At 43.6% G+C, this 27,617-nt stretch overlaps 12 non-coding genes and 1 pseudogene across 12 annotated transcripts; all 13 read left to right on the forward strand.

Annotated features, from left to right (window-relative positions):
* Positions 1-480: 480 nt before the first annotated feature.
* Positions 481-599, forward strand: LOC148315261 (5S ribosomal RNA). The gene has a single exon (XR_015841142.1). It is a non-coding gene; the product is annotated as a 5S ribosomal RNA (ribosomal RNA).
* Positions 600-1,601: 1,002 nt separating this feature from the next.
* LOC148315262 (5S ribosomal RNA) lies at positions 1,602-1,720 on the forward strand. The gene has a single exon (XR_015840919.1). It is a non-coding gene; the product is annotated as a 5S ribosomal RNA (ribosomal RNA).
* Positions 1,721-2,698: 978 nt separating this feature from the next.
* Positions 2,699-2,817, forward strand: LOC148315263 (5S ribosomal RNA). The gene has a single exon (XR_015841143.1). It is a non-coding gene; the product is annotated as a 5S ribosomal RNA (ribosomal RNA).
* Positions 2,818-3,800: 983 nt separating this feature from the next.
* On the forward strand, positions 3,801-3,919 carry LOC148315264 (5S ribosomal RNA). Its single transcript, XR_015841102.1, has one exon. It is a non-coding gene; the product is annotated as a 5S ribosomal RNA (ribosomal RNA).
* A 976-nt stretch (positions 3,920-4,895) lies between these two features.
* Positions 4,896-5,014, forward strand: LOC148315265 (5S ribosomal RNA; annotated as a pseudogene).
* Positions 5,015-12,803: 7,789 nt separating this feature from the next.
* LOC148315266 (5S ribosomal RNA) lies at positions 12,804-12,922 on the forward strand. The gene has a single exon (XR_015841196.1). It is a non-coding gene; the product is annotated as a 5S ribosomal RNA (ribosomal RNA).
* A 992-nt stretch (positions 12,923-13,914) lies between these two features.
* Positions 13,915-14,033, forward strand: LOC148315267 (5S ribosomal RNA). The gene has a single exon (XR_015840865.1). It is a non-coding gene; the product is annotated as a 5S ribosomal RNA (ribosomal RNA).
* A 992-nt stretch (positions 14,034-15,025) lies between these two features.
* Positions 15,026-15,144, forward strand: LOC148315268 (5S ribosomal RNA). The gene has a single exon (XR_015841136.1). It is a non-coding gene; the product is annotated as a 5S ribosomal RNA (ribosomal RNA).
* A 973-nt stretch (positions 15,145-16,117) lies between these two features.
* On the forward strand, positions 16,118-16,236 carry LOC148315269 (5S ribosomal RNA). The gene has a single exon (XR_015841221.1). It is a non-coding gene; the product is annotated as a 5S ribosomal RNA (ribosomal RNA).
* A 976-nt stretch (positions 16,237-17,212) lies between these two features.
* Positions 17,213-17,331, forward strand: LOC148315270 (5S ribosomal RNA). Its single transcript, XR_015841099.1, has one exon. It is a non-coding gene; the product is annotated as a 5S ribosomal RNA (ribosomal RNA).
* A 984-nt stretch (positions 17,332-18,315) lies between these two features.
* Positions 18,316-18,434, forward strand: LOC148315271 (5S ribosomal RNA). The gene has a single exon (XR_015840920.1). It is a non-coding gene; the product is annotated as a 5S ribosomal RNA (ribosomal RNA).
* Positions 18,435-26,228: 7,794 nt separating this feature from the next.
* On the forward strand, positions 26,229-26,347 carry LOC148315272 (5S ribosomal RNA). The gene has a single exon (XR_015840921.1). It is a non-coding gene; the product is annotated as a 5S ribosomal RNA (ribosomal RNA).
* Positions 26,348-27,350: 1,003 nt separating this feature from the next.
* LOC148315273 (5S ribosomal RNA) lies at positions 27,351-27,469 on the forward strand. The gene has a single exon (XR_015840922.1). It is a non-coding gene; the product is annotated as a 5S ribosomal RNA (ribosomal RNA).
* The last annotated feature ends 148 nt before the right edge of the window (positions 27,470-27,617 follow it).

The raw sequence follows: 27,617 nt of genomic DNA on the forward strand, positions 1-27,617 counted from the left end.
TCCAATTTTATTTAAATAATGTGAAATAAATTGTACGTGACCATGGGTGGATAGCAGTGAACTCCCCCTCATGTTATTGGTGTATATATTGGTGGTACGGGGCTGGTATAATATTAGTGCCCCCATGTGGTCCGAATGTGTAGCTACGGAGCCACACACAAGTCTCCTGACACGCATTTGCAAATCAGCACACGCAAACGACACATGTAAGAACACAGCCAATCAAAAGGTCCCGTTTTTACAGGTCGCCCATCTACGGATTTTTGTCCGCATTTAACCATGTGTATGTGCCAACAAACCATTGTACACATTTGCTGATATTTGTCATATATCTGTGACTTCAATCATGCATTGTAGATTGTTGTTACACATTTGTGACTGTGGTTATAGTTTCAGATTCTTGTTACGTATTTTTGGATTGAAGTATTTGCCACAATAAAGACAACATGTATAAAATGCAAAATTTTGAAAGGAATTGTTGCTTACGGCCATACTACCCTGAGAACGCCCGAACTCGTCTGATCTCGGAAGCTAAGCAGGGTCGGGCCTGGTTAGTACTTGGATGGGAGACCGCCTGGGAATACCAGGTGCTGTAAGCTTTTGCACCGCAAAAATATAAAAAATAAAGAAAAACTTTGACAAATGTAAGCAAATATGCGTGCTGCTTTTTTTATAAATTTCCACATATTCGCCTGACAGGCTGAGAGCACAAAATGCCAACATTCAGCGTCCCCTGCCTTTGGGTGTTGCTACAGTCTCGCCGTGGACGACTCGCAAATGCGTGTGGCAATTTGCAAATGCGGGTCTGGAGACTTGAGTGTGGCTCCGGAGCTCCACATTAAGACCAAAAGGGGACTCTCGTAGTCTACAGGTGTAGCAGACAGATGACCCGATGCAGTCCGGTTGGGTTGGTGCAGTGAGTGTTTACTAAATAAAAAGTTAATGAATCAATTTAAAAAAATGGTGTTTACTGAATGCAATAAAGGGAAGTATAGTTAATGTGGCAATTAGCAGGTGTGGAGAAGCTTCATTCATTTTTTTTAGCTTCACTGGTTATATCATTGGTTCTTATTTTATTAGTTCCACTTTATTCTTCCATTTATTCCAATTTAATTTAAATAATGTCAAATAAATGGTACATGACCATGGGTGGATAGCAGTGAACGCCCCCCCAAGTTATTGGTGTATATATTGGTGGTACGGGGCTGGTATAATATTAGTGCCCCCATGTGGTCCGAATGTGTAGCTACGGAGCCACACACAAGTCTCCTGACACGCATTTGCTAATCAGCACACGCATTTGCGAGTCGTCCGCGGCAGGACTGTAGCAAACGTCACCTGTAAGAAAAGGTCCAGTTTTTACAGGTCGCCCATCCACGGATTTTTGTCCGCATTTAACCATGTGTATGTGCCAACAAATCATTGTACACATTTGCTGATATTTGTCATATATCTGTGACTTCAATCATGCATTGTAGATTGTTGTGACACATTTGTGACTGTGGTTATAGTTTCAGATTCTTGTTACGTATTTTTGGATTGAAGTATTTGCCACAATAAAGACCACATCTATAAAATGCAAAATTTTGAAAGGAATTCTCGCTTACGGCCATACTACCCTGAGAACGCCCGATCTCGTCCGATCTCGGAAGCTAAGCAGGGTCGGGCCTGGTTAGTACTTGGATGGGAGACCGCCTGGGAATACCAGGTGCTGTAAGCTTTTGCACCGCAAAAAAATAAAAAAAAAACTTTGACAAATGTAAGCAAATATGCGTGCTGCTTTTTTTTATAAATTTCCACATATTCGCCTGACAGGCTGAGAGCACAAAATGCCAACATTCAGCGTCCCCTGCCTTTGGGTGTTGCTACAGTCTCGCCGTGGACGACTCGCAAATGCGTGTGGCAATTTGCAAATGCGGGTCTGGAGACTTGAGTGTGGCTCCGGAGCTCCACATTAAGACCAAAAGGGGACTCTCGTAGTCTACAGGTGTAGCAGACAGATGACCCGATGCAGTCGGGTTGGGTTGGTGCAGTGAGTGTTTACTAAATAAAAAGTTAATGAATCAATTTTAAAAAATGGTGTTTACTGAATGCAATAAAGGGAAGTTTAGTTAATGTGGCAATTAGCAGGTTAGAGAAGCTTCATTCATTTTTTTTAGCTTCACTGGTTATATCATTTGTTTTTATTTTATTAGTTCCACTTTATTCTTCCATTTATTCCAATTTTATTTAAATAATGTGAAATAAATTGTACGTGACCATGGGTGGATAGCAGTGAACTCCCCCTCATGTTATTGGTGTATATATTGGTGGTACGGGGCTGGTATAATATTAGTGCCCCCATGTGGTCCGAATGTGTAGCTACGGAGCCACACACAAGTCTCCTGACACGCATTTGCAAATCAGCACACGCAAACGACACATGTAAGAACACAGCCAATCAAAAGGTCCCGTTTTTACAGGTCGCCCATCTACGGATTTTTGTCCGCATTTAACCATGTGTATGTGCCAACAAACCATTGTACACATTTGCTGATATTTGTCATATATCTGTGACTTCAATCATGCATTGTAGATTGTTGTTACACATTTGTGACTGTGGTTATAGTTTCAGATTCTTGTTACGTATTTTTGGATTGAAGTATTTGCCACAATAAAGACCACATGTATAAAATGCAATATTTTGAAAGGAATTGTTGCTTACGGCCATACTACCCTGAGAACGCCCGAACTCGTCTGATCTCGGAAGCTAAGCAGGGTCGGGCCTGGTTAGTACTTGGATGGGAGACCGCCTGGGAATACCAGGTGCTGTAAGCTTTTGCACCGCAAAAATATAAAAAATAAAGAAAAACTTTGACAAATGTAAGCAAATATGCGTGCTGCTTTTTTTATAAATTTCCACATATTCGCCTGACAGGCTGAGAGCACAAAATGCCAACATTCAGCGTCCCCTGCCTTTGGGTGTTGCTACAGTCTCGCCGTGGACGACTCGCAAATGCGTGTGGCAATTTGCAAATGCGGGTCTGGAGACTTGAGTGTGGCTCCGGAGCTCCACATTAAGACCAAAAGGGGACTCTCGTAGTCTACAGGTGTAGCAGACAGATGACCCGATGCAGTCCGGTTGGGTTGGTGCAGTGAGTGTTTACTAAATAAAAAGTTAATGAATCAATTTTAAAAAATGGTGTTTACTGAATGCAATAAAGGGAAGTTTAGTTAATGTGGCAATTAGCAGGTTAGAGAAGCTTCATTCATTTTTTTTAGCTTCACTGGTTATATCATTTGTTTTTATTTTATTAGTTCCACTTTATTCTTCCATTTATTCCAATTTTATTTAAATAATGTGAAATAAATTGTACGTGACCATGGGTGGATAGCAGTGAACGCCCCCTCATGTTATTGGTGTATATATTGGTGGTACGGGGCTGGTATAATATTAGTGCCCCCATGTGGTCCGAATGTGTAGCTACGGAGCCACACACAAGTCTCCTGACACGCATTTGCAAATCAGCACACGCAAACGACACATGTAAGAACACAGCCAATCAAAAGGTCCCGTTTTTACAGGTCGCCCATCTACGGATTTTTGTCCGCATTTAACCATGTGTATGTGCCAACAAACCATTGTACACATTTGCTGATATTTGTCATATATCTGTGACTTCAATCATGCATTGTAGATTGTTGTTACACATTTGTGACTGTGGTTATAGTTTCAGATTCTTGTTACGTATTTTTGGATTGAAGTATTTGCCACAATAAAGACCACATGTATAAAATGCAAAATTTTGAAAGGAATTGTCGCTTACAGCCATACTACCCTGAGAACGCCCGATCTCGTCCGATCTTGGAAGCTAAGCAGGGTCGGGCCTGGTTAGTACTTGGATGGGTGACCGCCTGGGAATACCAGGTGCTGTAAGCTTTTGCACCGCAAAAATATAAAAAAAAACTTTGACAAATGTAAGCAAATATGCGTGCTGCTTTTTTAATAAATTTCCACATATTCGCCTGACAGGCTGAGAGCACAAAATGCCAACATTCAGCGTCCCCTGCCTTTGGGTGTTGCTACAGTCTCGCCGTGGACGACTCGCAAATGCGTGTGGCAATTTGCAAATGCGGGTCTGGAGACTTGAGTGTGGCTCCGGAGCTCCACATTAAGACCAAAAGGGGACTCTCGTATTCTACAGGTGTAGCAGACAGATGACCCGATGCAGTCCGGTTGGGTTGGTGCAGTGAGTGTTTACTAAATAAAAAGTTAATGAATCAATTTTAAAAAATGGTGTTTACTGAATGCAATAAAGGGAAGTTTAGTTAATGTGGCAATTAGCAGGTTAGAGAAGCTTCATTCATTTTTTTTAGCTTCACTGGTTATATCATTTGTTTTTATTTTATTAGTTCCACTTTATTCTTCCATTTATTCCAATTTTATTTAAATAATGTGAAATAAATTGTACGTGACCATGGGTGGATAGCAGTGAACGCCCCCTCATGTTATTGGTGTATATATTGGTGGTACGGGGCTGGTATAATATTAGTGCCCCCATGTGGTCCGAATGTGTAGCTACGGAGCCACACACAAGTCTCATGACACGCATTTGCAAATCAGCACACGCAAACGACACATGTAAGAACACAGCCAATCAAAAGGTCCCGTTTTTACAGGTCGCCCATCTACGGATTTTTGTCCGCATTTAACCATGTGTATGTGCCAACAAACCATTGTACACATTTGCTGATATTTGTCATATATCTGTGACTTCAATCATGCATTGTAGATTGTTGTTACACATTTGTGACTGTGGTTATAGTTTCAGATTCTTGTTACGTATTTTTGGATTGAAGTATTTGCCACAATAAAGACCACATGTATAAAATGCTAAATTTTGAAAGGAATTGTCGCTTACGGCCGTACTACCCTGAGAACGCCCGATCTCGTCCGATCTCGCAAGCTAAGCAGTGTCGGGCCTGGTTAGTACTTGGATGGGAGACCGCCTGGGAATACCAGGTGCTGTAAGCTTTTGCACCGCAAAAAAATAAAAAAAAACTTTGACAAATGTAAGCAAATATGCGTGCTGCTTTTTTTCTAAATTTCCACATATTCGCCTGACAGGCTGAGAGCACAAAATGCCAACATTCAGCGTCCCCTGCCTTTGGGTGTTGCTACAGTCTCGCCGTAGACGACTCGCAAATGCGTGTGGCAATTTGCAAATGCGTGTCTGGAGACTTGAGTGTGGCTCCGGAGCTCCACATTAAGACCAAAAGGGGACTCTCGTAGTCTACAGGTGGAGCAGACAGATGACCCGATGCAGTCCGGTTGGGTTGGTGCAGTGAGTGTTTACTAAATAAAAAGTTAATGAATCAATTTTAAAAAAAATGTGTTTACTGAATGCAATAGAGGGAAGTTTAGTTAATGTGGCAATTAGCAGGTGTGGAGAAGCTTCATTCATTTTTTTTAGCTTCACTGGTTATATCATTGGTTCTTATTTTATTAGTTCCACTTTATTCTTCCATTTATTCCAATTTAATTTAAATAATGTCAAATAAATGGTACATGACCATGGGTGGATAGCAGTGAACGCCCCCCCAAGTTATTGGTGTATATATTGGTGGTACGGGGCTGGTATAATATTAGTGCCCCCATGTGGTCCGAATGTGTAGCTACGGAGCCACACACAAGTCTCCTGACACGCATTTGCAAATCAGCACACGCATTTGCGAGTCGTCCGCGGCAGGACTGTAGCAAACGTCACCTGTAAGAAAAGGTCCCGTTTTTACAGGTCGCCCATCTACGGATTTTTGTCCGCATTTAACCATGTGTATGTGCCAACAAATCATTGTACACATTTGCTGATATTTGTCATATATCTGTGACTTCAATCATGCATTGTAGATTGTTGTGACACATTTGTGACTGTGGTTATAGTTTCAGATTCTTGTTACGTGTTTTTGGATTGAAGTATTTGCCACAATAAAGACAACATGTATAAAATGCAAAATTTTGAAAGGAATTCTCGCTTACGGCCATACTACCCTGAGAACGCCCAGGTGTGGTTGGTTGAGTGATTGCAGGTGTGCCTGATTGTCACTCTGCGTGAGTGTGCAGAGGTGACAGTCAGAGCTCTATGCTCCTGGCTTATGTCTTTTTTTGTGGCAAATCTTGGTTAATCTTTTCTGAATTTTTGGGAGTTTTTGTTTAGCTTTTTTTTTCTCCTCCCAGCCTCCGTGCTGTGGAGGGGGGTTTCTTTTGTTTCTTCTCCCCATTCCCCCCCTTCTTTCTCCCGGATCCAGGTTCAATGGACTCATTAGAACAAACCATGGAGCAGTCATTGAATCGAGTGCCTGATGGCATGCTGGCGGCGACCAAGAGACAAGGTTTGAACAGCGATGGAATGGTGACCAATGTTGTGACTGAGAGCATAATTTTTGATAAAGACCTCACGGTATTTCTGGACATAGACAATGGTGATGAGATCACTCCTTTATGGTTAATTAGGGGAATTAAGGAAGTGTGTGGGCAGATTAAGGCCTGTCGGAGGATTTCCTCTGACAAATTTGAAATAACAGTTAGCTCTATTCAAGTGAAGAAGAAGCTACTTGATGGCTTCCGGATGGGCGCGGCGCGGATACATGGTCGGGAGATAACAACCGACGAAATGGTCGTATCCTTTCTACACCTGCCGGCATATATTGAAGACTCCGAAATATATGATAAACTTCAGTCCTGGGGCGTATCGGCGACCTCCAATGTACGGAGGAAAATGTGGCCGGGCACCGATGTAGCTGACGGGACCCGCTTTGTTAAAGTAAGATTTACTGACACTGTAAAATCTTTACCATATTCTGCTCGCTTCATCACTGCCTCAGGGCCTGAATATTTCAGGGTGATCCATGATCGACAGGTCAAAGTGTGTAGAGGTTGCCTGTCCCCGGAACATGTGTACAGGGATTGTCCGGAATTCTTGTGCCGGAAATGTGGCAAGCAGGGGCATTATGCCAGAGAATGTAATGAGACTCACCTTCGTCGTTGTGGTGTGTGCAGACAATACCCTGTCCTTTGTGTTTGTGGCGAGGATATTTCTGTGGCCGCACCGATAGAAATGGAAGACAGTCCCACTATCGCAAAGCCGGTTGTCCGCCTGCCAGAAACAAACCTTTCAAAAGCTCACCTGTTTGAGAATAGTGAGATGAGCTCTGATACAGTGCTGTGTGGGACAAGGGTGCCTGTAGTGGAGGGAGTTATAGGTCAAAATCCTAGCTCTACTCACGAACGAGGCGGGGGGGGTGCGCATCGCCCTACCCCTGATCCCATGTCGACCGGGGCCGAACCTTTGAAGGGGGTGAGTGTTGGGCAGATTCCACTCTCTGCCCCTGAGAGGGGGGGGACAACTATGGAAAGTTGTATCCCTAGGCCGGGGAAGAAACAACATCCAGAAAGGATCAGCAGTATCAATTTTTCCCTGCCGACCTCCCTAAATGCCTCGTGCACCGGCGATACGGGAGAGAGCGAGATATCTGCGGTGGGGAGGAATGTTGGTCAGCCTGAAGGCTCATCATTGCCCCAAATGATGCCGCAATGCCACATGGCAGAAGCCCCCTTACCGGTCGACAAGTGTCATGACAGTTGTAAATTGTCTGATGACAAAATGGAACACAGCACAGCGGAACCCAAAAAGAGGCAATCTGAAGGCTTGAGAAAAGGAAGATCGAAGAAGTCTAAGTGATAAGCCGCTTCCCCTCCTATCTTTAAAATGACTGTTCTCCTTGTGTCAGCTAATGCCTGCGGGCTGCGGAGCAACCTCAAAATTGACAACATTTTACATAACACAAAGTGGGATGTTCTTTGTCTGCAAGAGACCTGGTGGAGCCAAGAGCATGTTGACAAGATTCGTCGCATGGTACGTGGCTCTGTACATGTAGCCCTCGGCTCCCCCAGGTCTTGTGGCGTAGCAATCCTGTCTAGGACCTGTGCACTGGGCCACCCCAACCTGGTGCATGCTGATCCGGGGGGCAGATTTATAGTGGTAGACTTTAATGGCTCATTGCCTCTCCGACTCATCAACCTCCATGCACCAAACCTGGAGCTAAAAAGACGAGACTTTTTCTTACATGCGTTTTCTTTTGTCAACAATAGAACAATCATGACTGGCGACTTCAATGTCGCCCTGAGTAAATTGGATATTAGTGTCAACAACACCTACAAAAATGATGTCAGCAGAAATTGTCTACTGAACTTGATCAACAACAACAATATGTTAGAAATCTGGAGAACCCTAAACCTCAGGGGGAGGGCTTTCTCGCGCAAACAAATAGTACTGGGCACGCTTAAACAATCGCGCATTGATTTGTGTTTAGCGTCTGCTTCCCTTGCGCAGAGACTGGACAATCCCAAGTACACATGGTCTGGACAGAGTGATCACGCGCTACTGTCGTTTGATCTATGTCTATACAAAAGCAGGCGGACCGGTGGTCTCTGGGTCTTCAATAATTCGCTTCTAGAAGATGAGAGCTTTATTTCAAAAGTAAACACTTTTCTTGATGGGATAAAGGAGGAGTCTAAGTATGTAGACAGGGTCACAGACTGGTGGGAAAGTGTCAAACTACGTTTAAAAAAATTGTCAATTAATCATTGTAGAGCTAAGTCTTGGGTGGAAAAATTAGAGGAGAACACTGTGAGAGACCAATTGCTGAAAATAACTCTATCTGCGGCGATAACACGTGGGCCTGTGGACCCGTTATTTTTCTCGCTGCAACATAAACTCGAGCTGCTTGAAGCAAAGAAGTGTAGAGGGGCAGCCCTGAGGGCCAAAGCTCAAAATGCTGTAGAGGGCGAGCGATCAACAGCGTACTTTTTGGGACTGGAAAAAAATAAACAAGGAAAAGCATATATATCTAAATTGTGGTCTCACAAATCTCACGCGATGGTCACGGACATTGATGACATTTTAGAAGAGGTCGAATTTTTCTATACTGATCTCTTCAAATTCCGACAACCGTTGACAGATCATGCCACCGAGGCCATAGCCGCCTTAAACCGTGTACTGAGTGTGGACGATAAAGACATGTGCGACAACTCAATGTCCGAATTCGAAATCACAAAGGCAATCCAAGATCTAAATAATAAAAAAAGCCCAGGTTGCGATGGTCTAACGGCTGAGTTCTTTAAGGCTTTTATGAAAAAGCTGTCACCTATCTTGCGCAATTTGTTTCATCACATGGAAAAAAAAGATCTGGTCCCTTCATCATTTTGCGAAGGTACCGTTACGTTAATACACAAGAAAGGTGCGTCTGAACAATTGAGCAACTATAGACCGATTAGTCTTTTGAACACTGACTATAAAATCTTAGCCAAAGTTTTAGCAGCTCGTCTCAAAAAAGTAATAGGTACCATCATCTCCGAAACGCAGTCATATAGCATTCCGACAAGGGATATTTCAGACACTATTTTAAGTATAAAGTATTTAACTAAACACATGGCTGCCTCGTGCGGAATTCATGTCAGCCTCGATTTCGAAAAAGCCTTTGATAGGGTGGAGCACACTTTTTTATGGAAGGTGCTTGACAAATTTGGATTTGGGTCTTCCTTTACCAATTGGATAAAACGTCTGTATGCAAACGCAGCCAGTAAAATCAAAGTGAACGGACTACTGACAGGACCTGTTAAATTGGGAAGGTCAGTGAGACAGGGGTGCCCCCTGTCCTCACTACTCTTTAGCCTTGTTGTAGAACCACTTGCGGCCCTCCTCAAACAAAATAACAGCATAAAAGGCATTTGGACACCAAGTGGACGCGAAGTTAAGATTCTACAGTATGCGGACGATACAAACCTGTTTGTCAGAGACGTGGAGAGTCTAAGTGTAGCTCTCAACGAGCTCAACATTTTCTGCCAAGCCTCGGGTGCAAAAGTCAATTTTGATAAGTCCACCATGGCCGTTTTTGGTACCACCAGCGCTGTGCCAAAGACCTGGGGTTTTAAAGAGGCCACACTCAGCCAAAAAATCCTTGGTGTTTGGATTGGGGAGAACACTTCTCGTTGTGATGAACAGCAATGGGAAACAGTTTTACCACAAGTAAAATCCACTTTAGATATGTGGAAATTCAGGAATTTAACTCTGAAAGGGAAAATATTGGTCATCAATAACCTGTGTATTTCAAAATTAATTCACTCACTGACTGTCACTCACATGTCCGCGAATGTTTTAAATAGATTAAATTTAACTTTTAATTATTTCATGTGGAAGAGGGAAAGAGGTTTCATTGGGCACTATACCTTGATCGGTGATGTCCAAGCAGGTGGCTTAAATTTGACAGACATTGGCACAAAAAAGGCTGCACTACGCTTGAAGCTGCTCAGAAAGTTTTTAAATCCTGCCTTCTCAGCTCCCTGGAAGGATTTTCTTCTGCCAATTTTAGAGGGTCTAGGCTGCTACGGCGTCTTCAATCTCTGCCAGATGTTGCCTCGCACGATGTTCCCCCCTCTGGACCCCTTCGAAAAAGAAATCTTAGAGGCGTGGTGGGCATTGCGGCCATGGGTTAGGACAGAGCCAATGTCACTCCATCAACTGCAGAACATTCCACTTAGGTTCAATCCCGATCTCCTGGGCGGTGAGCCAGGGAGTGGGGAAAGGATGTTAAGTGGGGTTTTAGAAAGTGCACACATCAGAACAATGGGTGATTTATTAGACCAGAAAGGGAATTTTAACATTGAACGCATTCGCACCTTGTTTCGCTTCCACAAAGTTCCCTTTCGAAGGGCCACTGTGTTGCGCTCAGTGGGAAAAATCAGAGACTCCGTGCATTGCCACTGGGGGCACCTTCTGGGGCGGATGTCACAGAGTGAAGACACCACCACGAAGTCAGATTTAAATTATGTGCTGACCTTTGGGGCTCGACCGACTAGACTGGCAGAGTGCACAACAAAACTACTCTATCATGTGTTGCTAACCAAAATACTGAAAAAGCCAACAGCAGAAAACGCGTGGCGTCAGGCATACCCCACCCTGGCTCCCTCGTCCATCTGGGCTGACATGTTTAACTGGTGTACTCCACCCAAGGTAAGTAACACTGATTTTAAAATAAGACACAGGATAATCTTTCCATGTACAACGCTGCATGCTTTTCTACCAAGTGCCTATGACAGGACATGTCCAGTGTGCGGAGAGGAACCGGAGGATTTTCACCATCTCATTCTCCAATGCCGAGTCGTGCGACATTTCAGATCCAGACTAGAAGATCTCATTGCCAGGAGGCTGGGGGTGAAACTCCCCTCGCCGGTAGTCGGTGGTGGCGGTGACCAGAATTCCTGGCTTCTCCTGTTCGGTATCATCCCTTCACCATGGAAAGGCCTAAATGTCAAAGCCCTCAAGCTGCTCTTGGCCATAGCACGTCATTCCATCGTCATCACAAGAAACATCCACCTGCATGAAAAAAGGAAAGGCGATCACTGGTCCATCTTCAAATCGTTGGTCATCTCCCATCTCACCCATCTTCAGGAACATCGACCCCAACGTTTTCAAGACGACTTGGCAGTAAACAACGGACTAGTAACTTTCTCTGCTGACAACAGTCTGGACTTTCATTTTTAAAATGCATCCTTGGTTACGACTGTCTATCGTTGGACATCCCTACTGATGTTTGTTCACGAATGTTTGTATCTTGAGTCAAACCTCTATTTGTACAGATGTTTTTATTACAATAATAAAAAAATAAAATAAAAAAAAGAACGCCCGATCTCGTCCGATCTCGGAAGCTAAGCAGGGTCGGGCCTGGTTAGTACTTGGATGGGAGACCGCCTGGGAATACCAGGTGCTGTAAGCTTTTGCACCGCAAAAATAAAAAAAACTTTTGACAAATGTAAGCAAGTATGCGAGCTGCTTTTTTATAAATTCCCACATATTCGCCTGACAGGCTGAGAGCACAAAATGCCAACATTCAGCGTCCCCTGCCTTTGGGTGTTGCTACAGTCTCGCCGTGGACGACTCGCAAATGCGTGTGGCAATTTGCAAATGCGTGTCTGGAGACTTGAGTGTGGCTCCGGAGCTCCACATTAAGACCAAAAGGGGACTCTCGTAGTCTACAGGTGTAGCAGACAGATGACCCGATGCAGTCCGGTTGGGTTGGTGCAGTGAGTGTTTACTAAATAAAAAGTTAATGAATCAATTTAAAAAAATGGTGTTTACTGAATGCAATAAAGGGAAGTATAGTTAATGTGGCAATTAGCAGGTGTGGAGAAGCTTCATTCATTTTTTTTAGCTTCACTGGTTATATCATTGGTTCTTATTTTATTAGTTCCACTTTATTCTTCCATTTATTCCAATTTAATTTAAATAATGTCAAATAAATGGTACATGACCATGGGTGGATAGCAGTGAACGCCCCCCCAAGTTATTGGTGTATATATTGGTGGTACGGGGCTGGTATAATATTAGTGCCCCCATGTGGTCCGAATGTGTAGCTACGGAGCCACACACAAGTCTCCTGACACGCATTTGCAAATCAGCACACGCATTTGCGAGTCGTCCGCGGCAGGACTGTAGCAAACGTCACCTGTAAGAAAAGGTCCCGTTTTTACAGGTCGCCCATCTACGGATTTTTGTCCGCATTTAACCATGTGTATGTGCCAACAAATCATTGTACACATTTGCTGATATTTGTCATATATCTGTGACTTCAATCATGCATTGTAGATTGTTGTGACACATTTGTGACTGTGGTTATAGTTTCAGATTCTTGTTACGTATTTTTGGATTGAAGTATTTGCCACAATAAAGACAACATGTATAAAATGCTAAATTTTGAAAGGAATTCTCGCTTACGGCCATACTACCCTGAGAACGCCCCATCTCGTCCGATCTCGGAAGCTAAGCAGGGTCGGGCCTGGTTAGTACTTGGATGGGAGACCGCCTGGGAATACCAGGTGCTGTAAGCTTTTGCACCGCAAAAATAAAAAAAACTTTTGACAAATGTAAGCAAGTATGCGAGCTGCTTTTTTAGAAATTTCCACATATTCGCCTGACAGGCTGAGAGCACAAAATGCCAACATTCAGCGTCCCCTGCCTTTGGGTGTTGCTACAGTCTCGCCGTGGACGACTCGCAAATGCGTGTGGCAATTTGCAAATGCGTGTCTGGAGACTTGAGTGTGGCTCCGGAGCTCCACATTAAGACCAAAAGGGGACTCTCGTAGTCTACAGGTGTAGCAGACAGATGACCCGATGCAGTCCGGTTGGGTTGGTGCAGTGAGTGTTTACTAAATAAAAAGTTAATGAATCAATTTTAAAAAATGGTGTTTACTGAATGCAATAAAGGGAAGTATAGTTAATGTGGCAATTAGCAGGTGTGGAGAAGCTTCATTCATTTTTTTTAGCTTCACTGGTTATATCATTGGTTCTTATTTTATTAGTTCCACTTTATTCTTCCATTTATTCCAATTTAATTTAAATAATGTCAAATAAATGGTACATGACCATGGGTGGATAGCAGTGAACGCCCCCCCAAGTTATTGGTGTATATATTGGTGGTACGGGGCTGGTATAATATTAGTGCCCCCATGTGGTCCGAATGTGTAGCTACGGAGCCACACACAAGTCTCCTGACACGCATTTGCAAATCAGCACACGCATTTGCGAGTCGTCCGCGGCAGGACTGTAGCAAACGTCACCTGTAAGAAAAGGTCCAGTTTTTACAGGTCGCCCATCCACGGATTTTTGTCCGCATTTAACCATGTGTATGTGCCAACAAATCATTGTACACATTTGCTGATATTTGTCATATATCTGTGACTTCAATCATGCATTGTAGATTGTTGTGACACATTTGTGACTGTGGTTATAGTTTCAGATTCTTGTTACGTATTTTTGGATTGAAGTATTTGCCACAATAAAGACAACATGTATAAAATGCAAAATTTTGAAAGGAATTCTCGCTTACGGCCATACTACCCTGAGAACGCCCGATCTCGTCCGATCTCGGAAGCTAAGCAGGGTCAGGCCTGGTTAGTACTTGGATGGGAGACCGCCTGGGAATACCAGGTGCTGTAAGCTTTTGCACCGCAAAAATAAAAAAAACTTTTGACAAATGTAAGCAAGTATGCGAGCTGCTTTTTTATAAATTCCCACATATTCGCCTGACAGGCTGAGAGCACAAAATGCCAACATTCAGCGTCCCCTGCCTTTGGGTGTTGCTACAGTCTCGCCGTGGACGACTCGCAAATGCGTGTGGCAATTTGCAAATGCATGTCTGGAGACTTGAGTGTGGCTCCGGAGCTCCACATTAAGACCAAAAGGGGACTCTCGTAGTCTACAGGTGTAGCAGACAGATGACCCGATGCAGTCCGGTTGGGTTGGTGCAGTGAGTGTTTACTAAATAAAAAGTTAATGAATCAATTTTAAAAAATGGTGTTTACTGAATGCAATAAAGGGAAGTATAGTTAATGTGGCAATTAGCAGGTGTGGAGAAGCTTCATTCATTTTTTTTAGCTTCACTGGTTATATCATTGGTTCTTATTTTATTAGTTCCACTTTATTCTTCCATTTATTCCAATTTAATTTAAATAATGTCAAATAAATGGTACATGACCATGGGTGGATAGCAGTGAACGCCCCCCCAAGTTATTGGTGTATATATTGGTGGTACGGGGCTGGTATAATATTAGTGCCCCCATGTGGTCCGAATGTGTAGCTACGGAGCCACACACAAGTCTCCTGACACGCATTTGCAAATCAGCACACGCATTTGCGAGTCGTCCGCGGCAGGACTGTAGCAAACGTCACCTGTAAGAAAAGGTCCAGTTTTTACAGGTCGCCCATCCACGGATTTTTGTCCGCATTTAACCATGTGTATGTGCCAACAAATCATTGTACACATTTGCTGATATTTGTCATATATCTGTGACTTCAATCATGCATTGTAGATTGTTGTGACACATTTGTGACTGTGGTTATAGTTTCAGATTCTTGTTACGTATTTTTGGATTGAAGTATTTGCCACAATAAAGACAACATATATAAAATGCAAAATTTTGAAAGGAATTCTCGCTTACGGCCATACTACCCTGAGAACGCCCGATCTCGTCCGATCTCGGAAGCTAAGCAGGGTCAGGCCTGGTTATTACTTGGATGGGAGACCGCCTGGGAATACCAGGTGCTGTAAGCTTTTGCACTGCAAAAATAAAAAAAACTTTTGACAAATGTAAGCAAGTATGCGAGCTGCTTTTTTATAAATTTCCACATATTCGCCTGACAGGCTGAGAGCACAAATTGCCAACATTCAGCGTCCCCTGCCTTTGGGTGTTGCTACAGTCTCGCCGTGGACGACTCGCAAATGCGTGTGGCAATTTGCAAATGCGTGTCTGGAGACTTGAGTGTGGCTCCGTAGCTACACATTCGGACCACATGGGGGCACTAATATTCTACAGGTGTAGCAGACAGATGACCCGATGCAGTCCGGTTGGGTTGGTGCAGTGAGTGTTTACTAAATAAAAAGTTAATGAATCAATTTTAAAAAATGGTGTTTACTGAATGCAATAAAGGGAAGTTTAGTTAATGTGGCAATTAGCAGGTTAGAGAAGCTTCATTCATTTTTTTTAGCTTCACTGGTTATATCATTTGTTTTTATTTTATTAGTTCCACTTTATTCTTCCATTTATTCCAATTTTATTTAAATAATGTGAAATAAATTGTACGTGACCATGGGTGGATAGCAGTGAACGCCCCCTCATGTTATTGGTGTATATATTGGTGGTACGGGGCTGGTATAATATTAGTGCCCCCATGTGGTCCGAATGTGTAGCTACGGAGCCACACACAAGTCTCATGACACGCATTTGCAAATCAGCACACGCAAACGACACATGTAAGAACACAGCCAATCAAAAGGTCCCGTTTTTACAGGTCGCCCATCTACGGATTTTTGTCCGCATTTAACCATGTGTATGTGCCAACAAACCATTGTACACATTTGCTGATATTTGTCATATATCTGTGACTTCAATCATGCATTGTAGATTGTTGTTACACATTTGTGACTGTGGTTATAGTTTCAGATTCTTGTTACGTATTTTTGGATTGAAGTATTTGCCACAATAAAGACCACATGTATAAAATGCTAAATTTTGAAAGGAATTGTCGCTTACGGCCATACTACCCTGAGAACGCCCGATCTCGTCCGATCTCGCAAGCTAAGCAGTGTCGGGCCTGGTTAGTACTTGGATGGGAGACCGCCTGGGAATACCAGGTGCTGTAAGCTTTTGCACCGCAAAAAAATAAAAAAAAACTTTGACAAATGTAAGCAAATATGCGTGCTGCTTTTTTTCTAAATTTCCACATATTCGCCTGACAGGCTGAGAGCACAAAATGCCAACATTCAGCGTCCCCTGCCTTTGGGTGTTGCTACAGTCTCGCCGTAGACGACTCGCAAATGCGTGTGGCAATTTGCAAATGCGGGTCTGGAGACTTGAGTGTGGCTCCGGAGGTCCACATTAAGACCAAAAGGGGACTCTCGTAGTCTACAGGTGTAGCAGACAGATGACCCGATGCAGTCCGGTTGGGTTGGTGCAGTGAGTGTTTACTAAATAAAAAGTTAATGAATCAATTTTAAAAAATGGTGTTTACTGAATGCAATAAAGGGAAGTTTAGTTAATGTGGCAATTAGCAGGTTAGAGAAGCTTCATTCATTTTTTTTAGCTTCACTGGTTATATCATTTGTTTTTATTTTATTAGTTCCACTTTATTCTTCCATTTATTCAGATTTTATTTAAATAATGTGAAATAAATTGTACGTGACCATGGGTGGATAGCAGTGAACGCCCCCTCATGTTATTGGTGTATATATTGGTGGTACGGGGCTGGTATAATATTAGTGCCCCCATGTGGTCCGAATGTGTAGCTACGGAGCCACACACAAGTCTCCTGACACGCATTTGCAAATCAGCACACGCAAACGACACATGTAAGAACACAGCCAATCAAAAGGTCCCGTTTTTACAGGTCGCCCATCTACGGATTTTTGTCCGCATTTAACCATGTGTATGTGCCAACAAACCATTGTACACATTTGCTGATATTTGTCATATATCTGTGACTTCAATCATGCATTGTAGATTGTTGTTACACATTTGTGACTGTGGTTATAGTTTCAGATTCTTGTTACGTATTTTTGGATTGTAGTATTTGCCACAATAAAGACCACATGTATAAAATGCAAAATTTTGAAAGGAATTGTCGCTTACGGCCATACTACCCTGAGAACGCCCGATCTCGTCCGATCTCGGAAGCTAAGCAGGGTCGGGCCTGGTTAGTACTTGGATGGGAGACCGCCTGGGAATAACAGGTGCTGTAAGCTTTTGCACCGCAAAAATATAAAAAATAAAGAAAAACTTTGACAAATGTAAGCAAATATGCGTGCTGCTTTTTTTTATAAATTTCCACATATTCGCCTGACAGGCTGAGAGCACAAAATGCCAACATTCAGCGTCCCCTGCCTTTGGGTGTTGCTACAGTCTCGCCGTGGACGACTCGCAAATGCGTGTGGCAATTTGCAAATGCGGGTCTGGAGACTTGAGTGTGGCTCCGGAGCTCCACATTAAGACCAAAAGGGGACTCTCGTAGTCTACAGGTGTAGCAGACAGATGACCCGATGCAGTCCGGTTGGGTTGGTGCAGTGAGTGTTTACTAAATAAAAAGTTAATGAATCAATTTTAAAAAATGGTGTTTACTGAATGCAATAAAGGGAAGTTTAGTTAATGTGGCAATTAGCAGGTTAGAGAAGCTTCATTCATTTTTTTTAGCTTCACTGGTTATATCATTTGTTTTTATTTTATTAGTTCCACTTTATTCTTCCATTTATTCCAATTTTATTTAAATAATGTGAAATAAATTGTACGTGACCATGGGTGGATAGCAGTGAACGCCCCCTCATGTTATTGGTGTATATATTGGTGGTACGGGGCTGGTATAATATTAGTGCCCCCATGTGGTCCGAATGTGTAGCTACGGAGCCACACACAAGTCTCCTGACACGCATTTGCAAATCAGCACACGCAAACGACACATGTAAGAACACAGCCAATCAAAAGGTCCCGTTTTTACAGGTCGCCCATCTACGGATTTTTGTCCGCATTTAACCATGTGTATGTGCCAACAAACCATTGTACACATTTGCTGATATTTGTCATATATCTGTGACTTCAATCATGCATTGTAGATTGTTGTTACACATTTGTGACTGTGGTTATAGTTTCAGATTCTTGTTACGTATTTTTGGATTGAAGTATTTGCCACAATAAAGACCACATGTATAAAATGCAAAATTTTGAAAGGAATTGTCGCTTACGGCCATACTACCCTGAGAACGCCCGATCTCGTCCGATCTCGGAAGCTAAGCAGGGTCGGGCCTGGTTAGTACTTGGATGGGAGACCGCCTGGGAATACCAGGTGCTGTAAGCTTTTGCACCGCAAAAAAATAAAAAAAAACTTTGTCAAATGTAAGCAAATATGCGTGCTGCTTTTTTTTATAAATTTCCACATATTCGCCTGACAGGCTGAGAGCACAAAATGCCAACATTCAGCGTCCCCTGCCTTTGGGTGTTGCTACAGTTTCGCCGTGGACGACTCGCAAATGCGAGTGGCAATTTGCAAATGCGTGTCTGGAGACTTGAGTGTGGCTCCGGAGCTCCACATTAAGACCAAAAGGGGACTCTCGTAGTCTACAGGTGGAGCAGACAGATGACCCGATGCAGTCCGGTTGGGTTGGTGCAGTGAGTGTTTACTAAATAAAAAGTTAATGAATCAATTTTAAAAAAAATGTGTTTACTGAATGCAATAGAGGGAAGTTTAGTTAATGTGGCAATTAGCAGGTGTGGAGAAGCTTCATTCATTTTTTTTAGCTTCACTGGTTATATCATTGGTTCTTATTTTATTAGTTCCACTTTATTCTTCCATTTATTCCAATTTAATTTAAATAATGTCAAATAAATGGTACATGACCATGGGTGGATAGCAGTGAACGCCCCCCCAAGTTATTGGTGTATATATTGGTGGTACGGGGCTGGTATAATATTAGTGCCCCCATGTGGTCCGAATGTGTAGCTACGGAGCCACACACAAGTCTCCTGACACGCATTTGCAAATCAGCACACGCATTTGCGAGTCGTCCGCGGCAGGACTGTAGCAAACGTCACCTGTAAGAAAAGGTCCCGTTTTTACAGGTCGCCCATCTACGGATTTTTGTCCGCATTTAACCATGTGTATGTGCCAACAAATCATTGTACACATTTGCTGATATTTGTCATATATCTGTGACTTCAATCATGCATTGTAGATTGTTGTGACACATTTGTGACTGTGGTTATAGTTTCAGATTCTTGTTACGTATTTTTGGATTGAATTATTTGCCACAATAAACACAACATGTATAAAATGCAAAATTTTGAAAGGAATTCTCGCTTACGGCCATACTACCCTGAGAACGCCCAGGTGTGGTTGGTTGAGTGATTGCAGGTGTGCCTGATTGTCACTCTGCGTGAGTGTGCAGAGGTGACAGTCAGAGCTCTATGCTCCTGGCTTATGTCTTTTTTTGTGGCAAATCTTGGTTAATCTTTTCTGAATTTTTGGGAGTTTTTGTTTAGCTTTTTTTTTCTCCTCCCAGCCTCCGTGCTGTGGAGGGGGGTTTCTTTTGTTTCTTCTCCCCATTCCCCCCCTTCTTTCTCCCGGATCCAGGTTCAATGGACTCATTAGAACAAACCATGGAGCAGTCATTGAATCGAGTGCCTGATGGCATGCTGGCGGCGACCAAGAGACAAGGTTTGAACAGCGATGGAATGGTGACCAATGTTGTGACTGAGAGCATAATTTTTGATAAAGACCTCACGGTATTTCTGGACATAGACAATGGTGATGAGATCACTCCTTTATGGTTAATTAGGGGAATTAAGGAAGTGTGTGGGCAGATTAAGGCCTGTCGGAGGATTTCCTCTGACAAATTTGAAATAACAGTTAGCTCTATTCAAGCGAAGAAGAAGCTACTTGATGGCTTCCGGATGGGCGCGGCGCGGATACATGGTCGGGAGATAACAACCGACGAAATGGTCGTATCCTTTCTACACCTGCCGGCATATATTGAAGACTCCGAAATATATGATAAACTTCAGTCCTGGGGCGTATCGGCGACCTCCAATGTACGGAGGAAAATGTGGCCGGGCACCGATGTAGCTGACGGGACCCGCTTTGTTAAAGTAAGATTTACTGACACTGTAAAATCTTTACCATATTCTGCTCGCTTCATCACTGCCTCAGGGCCTGAATATTTCAGGGTGATCCATGATCGACAGGTCAAAGTGTGTAGAGGTTGCCTGTCCCCGGAACATGTGTACAGGGATTGTCCGGAATTCTTGTGCCGGAAATGTGGCAAGCAGGGGCATTATGCCAGAGAATGTAATGAGACTCACCTTCGTCGTTGTGGTGTGTGCAGACAATACCCTGTCCTTTGTGTTTGTGGCGAGGATATTTCTGTGGCCGCACCGATAGAAATGGAAGACAGTCCCACTATCGCAAAGCCGGTTGTCCGCCTGCCAGAAACAAACCTTTCAAAAGCTCACCTGTTTGAGAATAGTGAGATGAGCTCTGATACAGTGCTGTGTGGGACAAGGGTGCCTGTAGTGGAGGGAGTTATAGGTCAAAATCCTAGCTCTACTCACGAACGAGGCGGGGGGGGGTGCGCATCGCCCTACCCCTGATCCCATGTCGACCGGGGCCGAACCTTTGAAGGGGGTGAGTGTTGGGCAGATTCCACTCTCTGCCCCTGAGAGGGGGGGGACAACTATGGAAAGTTGTATCCCTAGGCCGGGGAAGAAACAACATCCAGAAAGGATCAGCAGTATCAATTTTTCCCTGCCGACCTCCCTAAATGCCTCGTGCACCGGCGATACGGGAGAGAGCGAGATATCTGCGGTGGGGAGGAATGTTGGTCAGCCTGAAGGCTCATCATTGCCCCAAATGATGCCGCAATGCCACATGGCAGAAGCCCCCTTACCGGTCGACAAGTGTCATGACAGTTGTAAATTGTCTGATGACAAAATGGAACACAGCACAGCGGAACCCAAAAAGAGGCAATCTGAAGGCTTGAGAAAAGGAAGATCGAAGAAGTCTAAGTGATAAGCCGCTTCCCCTCCTATCTTTAAAATGACTGTTCTCCTTGTGTCAGCTAATGCCTGCGGGCTGCGGAGCAACCTCAAAATTGACAACATTTTACATAACACAAAGTGGGATGTTCTTTGTCTGCAAGAGACCTGGTGGAGCCAAGAGCATGTTGACAAGATTCGTCGCATGGTACGTGGCTCTGTACATGTAGCCCTCGGCTCCCCCAGGTCTTGTGGCGTAGCAATCCTGTCTAGGACCTGTGCACTGGGCCACCCCAACCTGGTGCATGCTGATCCGGGGGGCAGATTTATAGTGGTAGACTTTAATGGCTCATTGCCTCTCCGACTCATCAACCTCCATGCACCAAACCTGGAGCTAAAAAGACGAGACTTTTTCTTACATGCGTTTTCTTTTGTCAACAATAGAACAATCATGACTGGCGACTTCAATGTCGCCCTGAGTAAATTGGATATTAGTGTCAACAACACCTACAAAAATGATGTCAGCAGAAATTGTCTACTGAACTTGATCAACAACAACAATATGTTAGAAATCTGGAGAACCCTAAACCTCAGGGGGAGGGCTTTCTCGCGCAAACAAATAGTACTGGGCACGCTTAAACAATCGCGCATTGATTTGTGTTTAGCGTCTGCTTCCCTTGCGCAGAGACTGGACAATCCCAAGTACACATGGTCTGGACAGAGTGATCACGCGCTACTGTCGTTTGATCTATGTCTATACAAAAGCAGGCGGACCGGTGGTCTCTGGGTCTTCAATAATTCGCTTCTAGAAGATGAGAGCTTTATTTCAAAAGTAAACACTTTTCTTGATGGGATAAAGGAGGAGTCTAAGTATGTAGACAGGGTCACAGACTGGTGGGAAAGTGTCAAACTACGTTTAAAAAAATTGTCAATTAATCATTGTAGAGCTAAGTCTTGGGTGGAAAAATTAGAGGAGAACACTGTGAGAGACCAATTGCTGAAAATAACTCTATCTGCGGCGATAACACGTGGGCCTGTGGACCCGTTATTTTTCTCGCTGCAACATAAACTCGAGCTGCTTGAAGCAAAGAAGTGTAGAGGGGCAGCCCTGAGGGCCAAAGCTCAAAATGCTGTAGAGGGCGAGCGATCAACAGCGTACTTTTTGGGACTGGAAAAAAATAAACAAGGAAAAGCATATATATCTAAATTGTGGTCTCACAAATCTCACGCGATGGTCACGGACATTGATGACATTTTAGAAGAGGTCGAATTTTTCTATACTGATCTCTTCAAATTCCGACAACCGTTGACAGATCATGCCACCGAGGCCATAGCCGCCTTAAACCGTGTACTGAGTGTGGACGATAAAGACATGTGCGACAACTCAATGTCCGAATTCGAAATCACAAAGGCAATCCAAGATCTAAATAATAAAAAAAGCCCAGGTTGCGATGGTCTAACGGCTGAGTTCTTTAAGGCTTTTATGAAAAAGCTGTCACCTATCTTGCGCAATTTGTTTCATCACATGGAAAAAAAAGATCTGGTCCCTTCATCATTTTGCGAAGGTACCGTTACGTTAATACACAAGAAAGGTGCGTCTGAACAATTGAGCAACTATAGACCGATTAGTCTTTTGAACACTGACTATAAAATCTTAGCCAAAGTTTTAGCAGCTCGTCTCAAAAAAGTAATAGGTACCATCATCTCCGAAACGCAGTCATATAGCATTCCGACAAGGGATATTTCAGACACTATTTTAAGTATAAAGTATTTAACTAAACACATGGCTGCCTCGTGCGGAATTCATGTCAGCCTCGATTTCGAAAAAGCCTTTGATAGGGTGGAGCACACTTTTTTATGGAAGGTGCTTAACAAATTTGGATTTGGGTCTTCCTTTACCAATTGGATAAAACGTCTGTATGCAAACGCAGCCAGTAAAATCAAAGTGAACGGACTACTGACAGGACCTGTTAAATTGGGAAGGTCAGTGAGACAGGGGTGCCCCCTGTCCTCACTACTCTTTAGCCTTGTTGTAGAACCACTTGCGGCCCTCCTCAAACAAAATAACAGCATAAAAGGCATTTGGACACCAAGTGGACGCAAAGTTAAGATTCTACAGTATGCGGACGATACAAACCTGTTTGTCAGAGACGTGGAGAGTCTAAGTGTAGCTCTCAACGAGCTCAACATTTTCTGCCAAGCCTCGGGTGCAAAAGTCAATTTTGATAAGTCCACCATGGCCGTTTTTGGTACCACCAGCACTGTGCCAAAGACCTGGGGTTTTAAAGAGGCCACACTCAGCCAAAAAATCCTTGGTGTTTGGATTGGGGAGAACACTTCTCGTTGTGATGAACAGCAATGGGAAACAGTTTTACCACAAGTAAAATCCACTTTAGATATGTGGAAATTCAGGAATTTAACTCTGAAAGGGAAAATATTGGTCATCAATAACCTGTGTATTTCAAAATTAATTCACTCACTGACTGTCACTCACATGTCCGCGAATGTTTTAAATAGATTAAATTTAACTTTTAATTATTTCATGTGGAAGAGGGAAAGAGGTTTCATTGGGCACTATACCTTGATCGGTGATGTCCAAGCAGGTGGCTTAAATTTGACAGACATTGGCACAAAAACGGCTGCACTACGCTTGAAGCTGCTCAGAAAGTTTTTAAATCCTGCCTTCTCAGCTCCCTGGAAGGATTTTCTTCTGCCAATTTTAGAGGGTCTAGGCTGCTACGGCGTCTTCAATCTCTGCCAGATGTTGCCTCGCACGATGTTCCCCCCTCTGGACCCCTTCGAAAAAGAAATCTTAGAGGCGTGGTGGGCATTGCGGCCATGGGTTAGGACAGAGCCAATGTCACTCCATCAACTGCAGAACATTCCACTTAGGTTCAATCCCGATCTCCTGGGCGGTGAGCCAGGGAGTGGGGAAAGGATGTTAAGTGGGGTTTTAGAAAGTGCACACATCAGAACAATGGGTGATTTATTAGACCAGAAAGGGAATTTTAACATTGAACGCATTCGCACCTTGTTTCGCTTCCACAAAGTTCCCTTTCGAAGGGCCACTGTGTTGCGCTCAGTGGGAAAAATCAGAGACTCCGTGCATTGCCACTGGGGGCACCTTCTGGGGCGGATGTCACAGAGTGAAGACACCACCACAAAGTCAGATTTAAATTATGTGCTGACCTTTGGGGCTCGACCGACTAGACTGGCAGAGTGCACAACAAAACTACTCTATCATGTGTTGCTAACCAAAATACTGAAAAAGCCAACAGCAGAAAACGCGTGGCGTCAGGCATACCCCACCCTGGCTCCCTCGTCCATCTGGGCTGACATGTTTAACTGGTGTACTCCACCCAAGGTAAGTAACACTGATTTTAAAATAAGACACAGGATAATCTTTCCATGTACAACGCTGCATGCTTTTCTACCAAGTGCCTATGACAGGACATGTCCAGTGTGCGGAGAGGAACCGGAGGATTTTCACCATCTCATTCTCCAATGCCGAGTCGTGCGACATTTCAGATCCAGACTAGAAGATCTCATTGCCAGGAGGCTGGGGGTGAAACTCCCCTCGCCGGTAGTCGGTGGTGGCGGTGACCAGAATTCCTGGCTTCTCCTGTTCGGTATCATCCCTTCACCATGGAAAGGCCTAAATGTCAAAGCCCTCAAGCTGCTCTTGGCCATAGCACGTCATTCCATCGTCATCACAAGAAACATCCACCTGCATGAAAAAAGGAAAGGCGATCACTGGTCCATCTTCAAATCGTTGGTCATCTCCCATCTCACCCATCTTCAGGAACATCGACCCCAACGTTTTCAAGACGACTTGGCAGTAAACAACGGACTAGTAACTTTCTCTGCTGACAACAGTCTGGACATTCATTTTTAAAATGCATCCTTGGTTACGACTGTCTATCGTTGGACATCCCTACTGATGTTTGTTCACGAATGTTTGGATCTTGAGTCAAACCTCTATTTGTACAGATGTTTTTATTACAATAATAAAAAAAAAAAAAAAAAAAAAAAAGAACGCCCGATCTCGTCCGATCTCGGAAGCTAAGCAGGGTCGGGCCTGGTTAGTACTTGGATGGGAGACCGCCTGGGAATACCAGGTGCTGTAAGCTTTTGCACCGCAAAAATAAAAAAAACTTTTGACAAATGTAAGCAAGTATGCGAGCTGCTTTTTTATAAATTCCCACATATTCGCCTGACAGGCTGAGAGCACAAAATGCCAACATTCAGCGTCCCCTGGCTTTGGGTGTTGCTACAGTCTCGCCGTGGACGACTCGCAAATGCGTGTGGCAATTTGCAAATGCGTGTCTGGAGACTTGAGTGTGGCTCCGGAGCCACACATTAAGACCAAAAGGGTACCCTCGGAGTCTACAGGTGTAGCAGACATATGACCCGATGCAGTCCGGTTGGGTTGGTGCAGTGAGTGTTTACTAAATAAAAAGTTAATGAATCAATTTTAAAAAATGGCGTTTACTGAATGCAATAAAGGGAAGTATAGTTAATGTGGCAATTAGCAGGTGTGGAGAAGCTTCATTCATTTTTTTTAGCTTCACTGGTTATATCATTGGTTCTTATTTTATTAGTTCCACTTTATTCTTCCATTTATTCCAATTTAATTTAAATAATGTCAAATAAATGGTACATGACCATGGGTGGATAGCAGTGAACGCCCCCCCAAGTTATTGGTGTATATATTGGTGGTACGGGGCTGGTATAATATTAGTGCCCCCATGTGGTCCGAATGTGTAGCTACGGAGCCACACACAAGTCTCCTGACACGCATTTGCAAATCAGCACACGCATTTGCGAGTCGTCCGCGGCAGGACTGTAGCAAACGTCACCTGTAAGAAAAGGTCCCGTTTTTACAGGTCGCCCATCTACGGATTTTTGTCCGCATTTAACCATGTGTATGTGCCAACAAATCATTGTACACATTTGCTGATATTTGTCATATATCTGTGACTTCAATCATGCATTGTAGATTGTTGTGACACATTTGTGACTGTGGTTATAGTTTCAGATTCTTGTTACGTATTTTTGGATTGAAGTATTTGCCACAATAAAGACAACATGTATAAAATGCAAAATTTTGAAAGGAATTCTCGCTTACGGCCATACTACCCTGAGAACGCCCGATCTCGTCCGATCTCGGAAGCTAAGCAGGGTCGGGCCTGGTTAGTACTTGGATGGGAGACCGCCTGGGAATACCAGGTGCTGTAAGCTTTTGCACCGCAAAAAATAAATAAATAAAGAAAACTTTGACAAATCTAAGCAAGTATGCGAGCTGCTTTTTTTTATAAATTTCCACATATTCGCCTGACAGGCTGAGAGCACAAATTGCCAACATTCAGCGTCCCCTGCCTTTGGGTGTTGCTACAGTCTCGCCGTGGACGACTCGCAAATGCGTGTGGCAATTTGCAAATGCGTGTCTGGAGACTTGACTGTGGCTCCGGAGCCACACATTAAGACCAAAAGGGTACCCTCGGAGTCTACAGGTGTAGCAGACATATGACCCGATGCAGTCCGGTTGGGTTGGTGCAGTGAGTGTTTACTAAATAAAAAGTTAATGAATCAATTTAAAAAAAATGGTGTTTACTGAATGCAATAAAGGGAAGTATAGTTAATGTGGCAATTAGCAGGTGTGGAGAAGCTTCATTCATTTTTTTTAGCTTCACTGGTTATATCATTGGTTCTTATTTTATTAGTTCCACTTTATTCTTCCATTTATTCCAATTTAATTTAAATAATGTCAAATAAATGGTACATGACCATGGGTGGATAGCAGTGAACGCCCCCCCAAGTTATTGGTGTATATATTGGTGGTACGGGGCTGGTATAATATTAGTGCCCCCATGTGGTCCGAATGTGTAGCTACGGAGCCACACACAAGTCTCCTGACACGCATTTGCAAATCAGCACACGCATTTGCGAGTCGTCCGCGGCAGGACTGTAGCAAACGTCACCTGTAAGAAAAGGTCCCGTTTTTACAGGTCGCCCATCTACGGATTTTTGTCCGCATTTAACCACGTGTATGTGCCAACAAATCATTGTACACATTTGCTGATATTTGTCATATATCTGTGACTTCAATCATGCATTGTAGATTGTTGTGACACATTTGTGACTGTGGTTATAGTTTCAGATTCTTGTTACGTATTTTTGGATTGAAGTATTTGCCACAATAAAGACAACATGTATAAAATGCAAAATTTTGAAAGGAATTCTCGCTTACGGCCATACTACCCTGAGAACGCCCGATCTCGTCCGATCTCGGAAGCTAAGCAGGGTCGGGCCTGGTTAGTACTTGGATGGGAGACCGCCTGGGAATACCAGGTGCTGTAAGCTTTTGCACCGCAAAAATAAAAAAAACTTTTGACAAATGTAAGCAAGTATGCGAGCTGCATTTTTTATAAATTCCCACATATTCGCGTGACAGGCTGAGAGCACAAAATGCCAACATTCAGCGTCCCCTGGCTTTGGGTGTTGCTACAGT

Source organism: Idiotropiscis lumnitzeri, unplaced genomic scaffold (assembly GCF_059441095.1).
Source record: "Idiotropiscis lumnitzeri isolate Australia: NSW breed Sydney's pygmy pipehorse unplaced genomic scaffold, RoL_Ilum_1.0 HiC_scaffold_114, whole genome shotgun sequence".
NCBI classification, from domain to species: Eukaryota; Metazoa; Chordata; class Actinopteri; order Syngnathiformes; family Syngnathidae; genus Idiotropiscis; species Idiotropiscis lumnitzeri.